The 8,902-nt window shown below is 34.7% G+C and overlaps 1 long non-coding RNA gene across 1 annotated transcript; it reads right to left on the bottom strand.

Annotated features, from left to right (window-relative positions):
- Positions 1 to 2,837: 2,837 nt before the first annotated feature.
- On the bottom strand, positions 2,838 to 5,526 carry LOC138891153 (uncharacterized). The gene is made up of 2 exons (XR_011407472.1): positions 3,248 to 5,526; positions 2,838 to 3,108 (listed from the first exon to the last, which is right to left on the bottom strand). It is a non-coding gene; the product is annotated as an uncharacterized lncRNA (long non-coding RNA).
- Positions 5,527 to 8,902: the final 3,376 nt, after the last annotated feature.

Here is an 8,902-nt window from a genome sequence, read left to right as displayed (position 1 = left end):
GATCTCTTAATAAACTATACCATCTTCCTAAGTTCATCCCGTTCTCAATGGCTGATAGGCTTCCTAAAATCAACCATTTAGCCTATGCAGATGATATTGTTATTTTTTGTAGTGGTAATTCTGAATCTATTAATCTAGTTATGAAACAACTTAGGAATTATGAAAAGAGTTCTGGTCAATTGGTTAACCAAGACAAGAGTTTCTTTTTGACTGCTCCTAAGACTACAGCTAATAGGATTAATAGAATTAGGAATTGTACTAATTTCATGGACAAGAATTTTCCTTTCAACTATCTAGGTTGTCCTTTGTACGTGGGTAGAAAAAAGATTGAATATTTTGATAATTTGGTTTGCAAGGTTGTTAAAAAATTGAATGGATGGCAAGGAAAACTTTTATCTTATGGTGGTAAAATTGTTTTAATTAATAGTGTTCTACAATCCTTACCCATTTAATTAACAAGCTAAAAGATTATATTCCAGACCATATGATTCATCACATCTTGAATATCGAGATTGGGGACCAAAACAAAGATGATAAAGCCTACTGGGATCTCACTGATAGTGGTAAATTTTCCAACAAAACTGCATGGGAGCTGGTAAGAATTTCTAGACCAAAGCATCAATTTTTGAGTAAGGTATGGCATTCTTGTATCCCTTTTAAAATGTCTTTTTTATTTTGGAGATTATGGAGAGGCAAATTTCCATTTGATGACATTATGGCTAACTTTGGTAAGCCTCTAGTTTCTAGGTGTAACTGTTGTGTTATTCGGAATAATGAAACTATGCATCATGTTTTCATGGAAGGAAGAGCTGCTAGTTATGTATGGAAACTTTTTGGGGACCCTCTTGGCATTAGTTATCAACCTCGTCCTATTAGATATATGTTAGACATTTGGTGGCAAACTAGCTCTGTTAATGATGTTCATAAATTGGTACTACATATTACTCCTAAGTCCTATAGTTATATGTTGCGTACTGTGGAAAGAATATTGTGCTTGCAGGTATGGAAATCAGAAAAAGTTTAGCATGTACAAATTGAAGCAACATGTCAGTTGGATCGTGGAGGCAACAATCAAGAAAGCTTATCCAAATTGTAATCTTACAATGCCTTGGAGCAGATTCTGTAAAACTCTAACAAGGATGCATCCAATTCCAAGAACTACTGTTGTCTATTGGGAAAAACCAGAGCAAGGTGCCTTCAAGCTAAACACAGATGGTAGTTTTAACAAGGAAGATGGGAAAGCTGGTTTGGGTGGTGCTTTGAGGGATGATAAGGGTGACAGTATTATGGCATTGTCATGTTTAGATATTTCAAGCATAAGCAGTAGTTGAACCAGCATAATGAAAAAGCTAGCAAAAGGGCAGGCCCAGAGTCGGATTCGGCCAAATAAAGAGAATGGCAAGCTTCATTACCATTCGAAAAATCCCATCGGTTCGAAACAAAATCCTAAACTTCGGAGTGGCAAGTAGCAGAAAGAGAAAGTCCAACTTAGGCCTCAGGCTTGAGAAGGGTCATCGTTCCCGGCTGTCCCATGTTTGTTGTATTTCTGCAGGGGGAGCCCAACCCCGCTAACGCCGTGTTTTAGGGTTACAACGAGCTGGCCTCTGAGAGACTAAGTTGAGAATAGCGCTCGCTATCTTTCCAGCCATAGGCATATCTGCTTACTTATCTAGGATCAAGGGCTCTTTACTAATATAATATCATATGGGACACTTCCTTGAAGAAAGCCGTACTCCCATCAGCTTTCAAGTAGATAAAGAAGTTAAGGCTAGTGACATCAGCTATCGGCTATTGGCCTTTGTGAAAGCTCCTCCTCAATATGTTTGATCCCTTTCCAAGCCTTCCTCTTCGTCAATGATTGTATGAAAGATAACTATCTTTTCTATTAATACAGCACCCTCAGAGAACCAAAAAAAAAAAAAGAAAAAAGGCCAACTGTAATTTATCCATTCGCAGGGGCGTTCTTGAGTTCTCTGGCCGGTAGGTCTTCCTTTGTGAGGAAGATTCTCTCATTGTCCAATGTTATAGCCAGCTTTGCAAGAGAATCTGCTACCACATTAGCTTCCCTATGGTAATGCTTTATGTGGAAGCGTCTCTCTAGTGTCTTCTTTTGCACCTCTTCAACAGCTCTTCGAAGCTTCCATGGAGGTTTAACCGGTCCTTGGATCATCTTCACGGCCACTTGTGAGTCCATCTCTAGCGTGAGTTGTGAAGGTTGTTGGTAGCACCAATTAATTCCATAGATAGCGGCCTGTAGCTCACAAAGAATGTTAGTTGAGAATCATGCTTTTGGCTTGACCAAAAAGAAAAAGGCAGCCCAGTGCACGAAATATCCGGCATGAATGTAGGGTCCCGGTAAAGGCCGTAGGCAGCCTATCCTGATGCAAGTAACAGTGGAAGATTCTACGGCTCGAACCCCTGACCTATAGGTCCGCCGACTCTATCCTGGATTCGTTTTCTGAATACAACATAGTAAAAAGGATGACATAAAAGCACATTGTTGGTTTTTCCCTGCTCAAATATGATTCATATAGGATCTTATAATAAGAAAACAAAGCAATATATAAAAAATAAAGCTGTGGAGAACTTATCTAATAAAAAAATAATAGGGAGGAAAATAAAACACTTACAGATTAGATATCAGACTTGAACAGATTGATCTCAAAGAGAACTTTAATTTCCTGATCAAAGAGCTTTAGGAGAAAGCAAAAAGTAATCAACAACAAAAGTCAATTTACACTTACAAAAAAGATGGTGATTTGCGTACCTTATATACAGTGGCAAAGCTAGGAATTTCCGCAAGAATGTTCAAATTTAAAAGAAGTGAAAACAATTCATGATAAAGGGTGTTTAATATGTGTTATATACCTCTAAAACATAATATTTTACCTATGTACACAGTGTAATTTTTCGACGAAGAGTGGTCAATTGACCACCCCTATGATCATGTGGCTTCGCCACTGCTTATATATTGTGAAATAAAATACAATAGAAATATTCATACTTACTAGTTACTATATCATAAAATCACATGGAGAAAGTTTTTGACACATAATTAATCTCTCCTGCAGCTGGAAATATATGAGACAAAGGGAGCAGAACAAAGTCCTGAAAGAGCAAGATAGAGTGCCAAAACATTAAAGTTTATAACACAATAGAGAAGAAAAAATAACAACAACAAAAAAACACATTGTAATTTCACAAGTGAGGTTGAAAAAGATACTGTGTACGCAGCCTTACCCATTACCTTGTAAAGGTGGATAGACTGTTTCCGATAGACCCTCGGCTCACGAAAAGCATAAGTAATCAAGTTCTACCTAGAAGCAAAAGATTCACCAAAACTTCTCATACTTTTACGAGATCATTGGATTTGATTCAAAATCACTGTCAAAGGGAAATAGCATTCCACACCGATAAGAAATGCATATTGGACTTAACTCAACCCTCAAAGTCTCATTTCCTCCACCAATGTAAGGCATTTTACATCTAGAACGTGGACAACATAACGTATAGGAGCTCAACGCAGAGTAACCAAGAAATAGGAATGAGTCTAACTCTGGCACGGTTAGGCTCAACCAACCCAAAGATACTCTTAAAACAGTGTAATATTACACTCTGGGTCAAGTTCATATCGTTTTCCCGCAAGGCCTTACTGAAACCTCACACCATTAAAGGCATCCCTACATATTATATGTAGGTTCATGCCAATCTTTTCAGGTACCAATATGAGACTTTGTTCGGACGTCCAACCGATACTATAATAAGAAACGAACATTGATTCTAGCATAACTCCAAGACTAACTCATAAGGTGAGCATTATCCAATACCATAAAAGAAGATAACGACTAATTTTCTCCACCAACGTAGGGCACTTAACACATAAAATGAATAAACACATTCTCGGATTGTGATTGGAATCCTCTATCCTTGAGCTCTAAATTAACAATACCAAATAAATTGAAATACCTCAATAGAATGCCAAAGAAAAAAGGATGCATAGTTCATGACTAAATTTATGAAATTAGTAATCATTCAATACCATTTTCAGCTTTAAATAGTGACAATCAAATAATGAATCGACATAGGATATGCTAATATATTTATAATTATTGTGTGGCTGAAATACTTGAGTATGTGGGAGCCTCAAGTTTAAAGTAGAAGATAGTGACTTCCAAATTCCTGAAGACCACAATCTTTTACATGTAACAATAATATTTCTAAATTTTTATCACACAACAGTAAGATGTCAAAGCTTTAATGGAAAATGAAGTGTGTGTTTTTTTCTTTTTCTTTTTCTTTCTGATAAATTTAACACATCATATTTGATAAACAGTCAAGAGAAAGAAACAGCAAGACTAACTGCACAGGCGGATCCAACATGTAAATTTTAAACGTGTTCGACTTTAGATTCTTAATACTGAACTCATTACACTTTTACAATCATAAATTCGGTATTTAATAGTTGTTGAAAGTTTAGTGATTTTTTATAAATGTATTTAAGCTATGTGTCAAAATGTTGAATTCAGTTAAATCCATTGATTATATGCTATATACGCTACCATGAGAAGAAGAAGAAAAGAAAGAAGATTTTTTTTTTCTTTTTTACAATTTTGGAGGACTTTAATTAGGAAAAGCAAGTTCTAGTCTAGGGTACCAAACAAGTTTGAAAGAGAGTGAATTATAGGATCTTGGATCCTTTCAATTAAAAGAGGGAAACAGTAGATTGGCTAGAAACAACAACGACCTATTCCCACAAATGGGATCTGCAGAGGTGAGATGTACGCAGTCTTATCCGTACCTTGAACGGGCAGAGAAGCTGTTTTCGATATATAGACCTCGCTGGCTAGAAAACAAGAACCAAATAAAAAGAATGGTATTAAACCATGAACAAGGAGAGGTACAAGATTTACTTACAGATGTGGAAATAGTAGACTAATTTGAACAAGAAGAATACTCAGATAAGAGTTCATCTAATAGATCAGGACCTAAATCTTCAAATATAAACACATTCTCTTCTTCTTTAATAATATTCACTTGCTTCTTTCTTGAACTACTACTATTTCTCTTCTTATGTTTCTCTTTTAGGGCTGCAGCTGGTGACAACAATCCATCATTTAGGTTATTACATTCCATTTTTTGTAGCGATTCGCGCACTTTTTCAACTGAGAAATTCAAACAAGTTGAAGGACCTCTCATGCAAAATGCAGCTTGATCATAAGTCATAGCAGCTTCTTCAGCAGTATCAAAAGTTCCAAGCCAAACCCTTCTACCATTCCTTGTTGAATCCCTAATTTCAGCTGCAAATTTTCCCCATGGCCGTTTTCGGACACCTATATAGTGTTTTTCTTCCTTAGAAATGGAATCATTAGTTTCTAATGATAATGATTCAACTTCAACTTTGATTGAGATTAGTTTCTCATGATCTTGGATCTTCAAATCCATCTAAAGTGGAGATTTATGTTGTCCTTTTGATATGTATAAATATAGTGTAGATATATTTGGTATAAAGTAGGACTAATGAGTGGAACAGCTATATATATGTTTTTAGTGATTGCCCTTAATAGGAAACTTTTGGAACTTAAGGAAGAAATCAAGAGAAATAGGAGGAATATTATTATTAGAAGTGGCAAACGGGCGGGGCGGGGCCGATATGGTTCGGGTCGAAAATGGGTAATGAAAAACGGATTAATTATCCGACTCGACCCATATTTAATACGGATAAAAAATAAGTTAACCGGCGGATAATATGGTTATGGGTTACCATATTATCCATGAATTCTTGCATATGATCACTTTTGGGAGAATTCTTAGTCTCCCTAACTTGAGGAACCCCCAATTTGAGGCTTTACAAATGTAAAAGTTAAACACATTGGCTATCCATTGGTTATCCATTTTTTAAATGGATAATATAGTTCTTATCCATAGTTGACCCATTTTTTAAAAGTTCATTATCCAACCCATTTTTTAGTGGATAATATCGGTGGTTAATTGTTTTCTTTTACCCATTTTGCCACCCCTATTTATTATACAAGTAGGGGTCGTTTGGTACGAAGGACAAGAAATAATTAATCCAGGGACTAAATTTAAGAAGAGTTTATCCCATATTTGGTTGGGAAAATATTGCGGTATAATTAATCCCAGAATTGTACTATTTTTTTTATTCTTATGAAAATGTGGAATAACTAATCCCAGAATAATTAATCCTGGGATAACATCTTTCCAACCAAACGACCCCTACAATAATGTTGTAAAAATATTTATATATACAGGTCATTTATCAATAAATATAGGAATATTTCTTGATAAATATTAATTAATAAATATACTAAAATTTACATAATATAAAAAGATTTTTATATTTTTAGAGTAGATATATAATTAAATTCTTATCGGACTAAAGAAGATGACAAAGGGGAAATGATCCTTTGACAAGTTGGAATGCTGAGGCATGGGAATTAGATTTTAGGAGCTTTTTTTTAGAATTTTCTTTTTTAAAAAAAGGAGTTTTCTTAGGGTTTTGTCCACTAGTGATGAGATTAGGAAAAAGGATTTACAACTGATCCACTTGATTTAATTGCTAATATTGAGCTGGATGAGGGTCATTAAGAGGGTGTTTTGATAATTATTTAGAGTCAAGATAATTGATTAACATGATCTAGTACTCCTCCCCCACCACCACTATCTGCTCCCCTACCCCTACCCCTACCCCTACCCTTAAAAGAATAAAGAAAAAAAAAGGACAGGAAATACTAATAATGGAGCATATTTTAGAGTTTATTAGATATTTTCTCCCTCTATTCATAGAAACAGAGCACTCCGATGGTCGTTTCGGTGACTCATAGGGCTTCTCTCAGCTCAGTCTGCTTTTCAGTCATTGCGCGCTAGCTTGTAGTCTAGTAGCGGTCCACTTCCTGTCAATTCAAAATTATTATAAATAAAACAAAAAATAGATCCAATCTCATCAAGTATGCTTTACACTTTATAAAGTGCCTTTAATTAGCATAGGTAAATATAGGTATTTTTAGTTAAGAGAAAGAAAAAAAGTTCCTTTCGTACTCCCCGGAATAAGTTATGGCCTAAATCTTACAAAACACACACACACACACACACACACATATATATATATATATATATAAAAGAAGATCCACTAAATATCTAGCAATGCTTGACTGTGAACCTAACTAATATAGTTTAATTAATGAAGAATTAACCTAAATAACAGCTTATTCAGTTATTTAAACTACAAATAATTGGAAAATATATAATATATGTGCAATTTATGTATAATCAGTATATAATATATGTATACCGGTTAGAAAAAAATAAATAATAAAACCGAACGACTATTTGTATAAAAATCTCATTATTAACGAAGGAATTATTGTAGAAATTCATGATTAAAGTTTAGATTCGCTCATGCATATATATCATCTTGAAATGTTTGTATTTGAGATTTAAAAAAAGGTGCATAAAATATTTATCTTTTGGGTGGGGTAGAGCTGAGGATGCTATAGTGTGATTATTGTTTGGGCTCATTTGGAAAATGTTATTCCAAAATGATTACATGATTTCCTGTTGTGGGAGTCGAAAAAGTCATATTTGAAATTTGCAATATCTTCAATGTGTGTAGTAATTATATTACTTTTTAAGAATTAGGACGTTGAGTTGAATTTAGGAATTTTCAACTTTTCCTTTGTAGAATTCCTCGGCAATCTTACGTTTGAAACTGTCTCATCATAATCTTATATTGTAGTGGATAATATAATATACACATCAAATATAACCTATTAAATCAAAGGGAGGTGCCATAAGTCAATTTAAGCCTTTACCGGTGGTGACGTGTTTGATCCAAATGTGTCTAAGCTTTTTGTTAAATTAATTAATGATGAAATAGACGGTGAATCCTAGTTAAACATAAGAAATTCTAGATCTAACGTGGGAGGATATCAACGGTATGGACAATGTTTGAGAATAATAAATATCGGGTATCTGCTCAATGATTGTCAATGAATGTTATAATAAGTAGATAATGGCAGTAAACGTAATAAGAAGGAATTTATCACCCAAATATTATATGACTTAGATGATTCTTCCTCCTGACAACAACGTGGAATGATGGAATGTGAGGACGGATAAGGAATCTTTGGATCTTGCAAACAAAGATTGAATAACGTATATTGGGCAATGTCGTCAGTGAACAAGACAATTTTTGTATATTCTCTGTAGTCAACCCTTTACAATGTGCTCTTATCAAAAAGTCAAGATCCCCCTTTTTGTTCTTTAACTCTTCCTATTTATAAGAGATATCCCCAAGAAACCCTAAAAAGTACGACATAAGGAATATCCAATGGAATACTCCTTATGTCTATTTCTAAACCTATCCTACCGTTGCTTCTTTGCTCCATGTACTTGACCTTGGCAATAATCCTTCTTTAGACGGCTCCTCGCCGTTGTGCCGTAGTCGACCCTGTCATCGACCCTGTTTATCTGCAGTTATCGAGCCGCCCAAATTTAGATCAATACAGACGCTTCTCCTACTTATTCCTCATGATCGAAGTTAATCTTTTCCCTATTCTTTTCTTAAATAAATATCTGTATATAGTGGCAGAATTAGGATTTTCATAAGGGGAGTTACAAATATAAAATATGAAGAAGTCAAGGGAATTTAATTTATATACAACAACAATAACAAATCCAGTACATTCTTACAAGTGGGGTCTGGGAAGGATAATATATACGTAGATCTTACCCTTATCTTGTGAAGGTAGATAGGTTATTTTCGACAATCCTTCGGCTTAGTAAAAGCATAGTCACAATATTGTTAAAAAGAAATATAGTAATGGATACAGTAACGGAAAGAAGCGTTAACAAGAAGCAATGGTAACAATTTTTCGTGTGTGTA

This window comes from Nicotiana sylvestris, chromosome 5, assembly GCF_000393655.2.
Source record: "Nicotiana sylvestris chromosome 5, ASM39365v2, whole genome shotgun sequence".
NCBI classification, from domain to species: Eukaryota; Viridiplantae; Streptophyta; class Magnoliopsida; order Solanales; family Solanaceae; genus Nicotiana; species Nicotiana sylvestris.
Note: the sequence above shows the minus strand (reverse complement) of the source record. Positions and strands in the feature narration are given on the sequence as shown.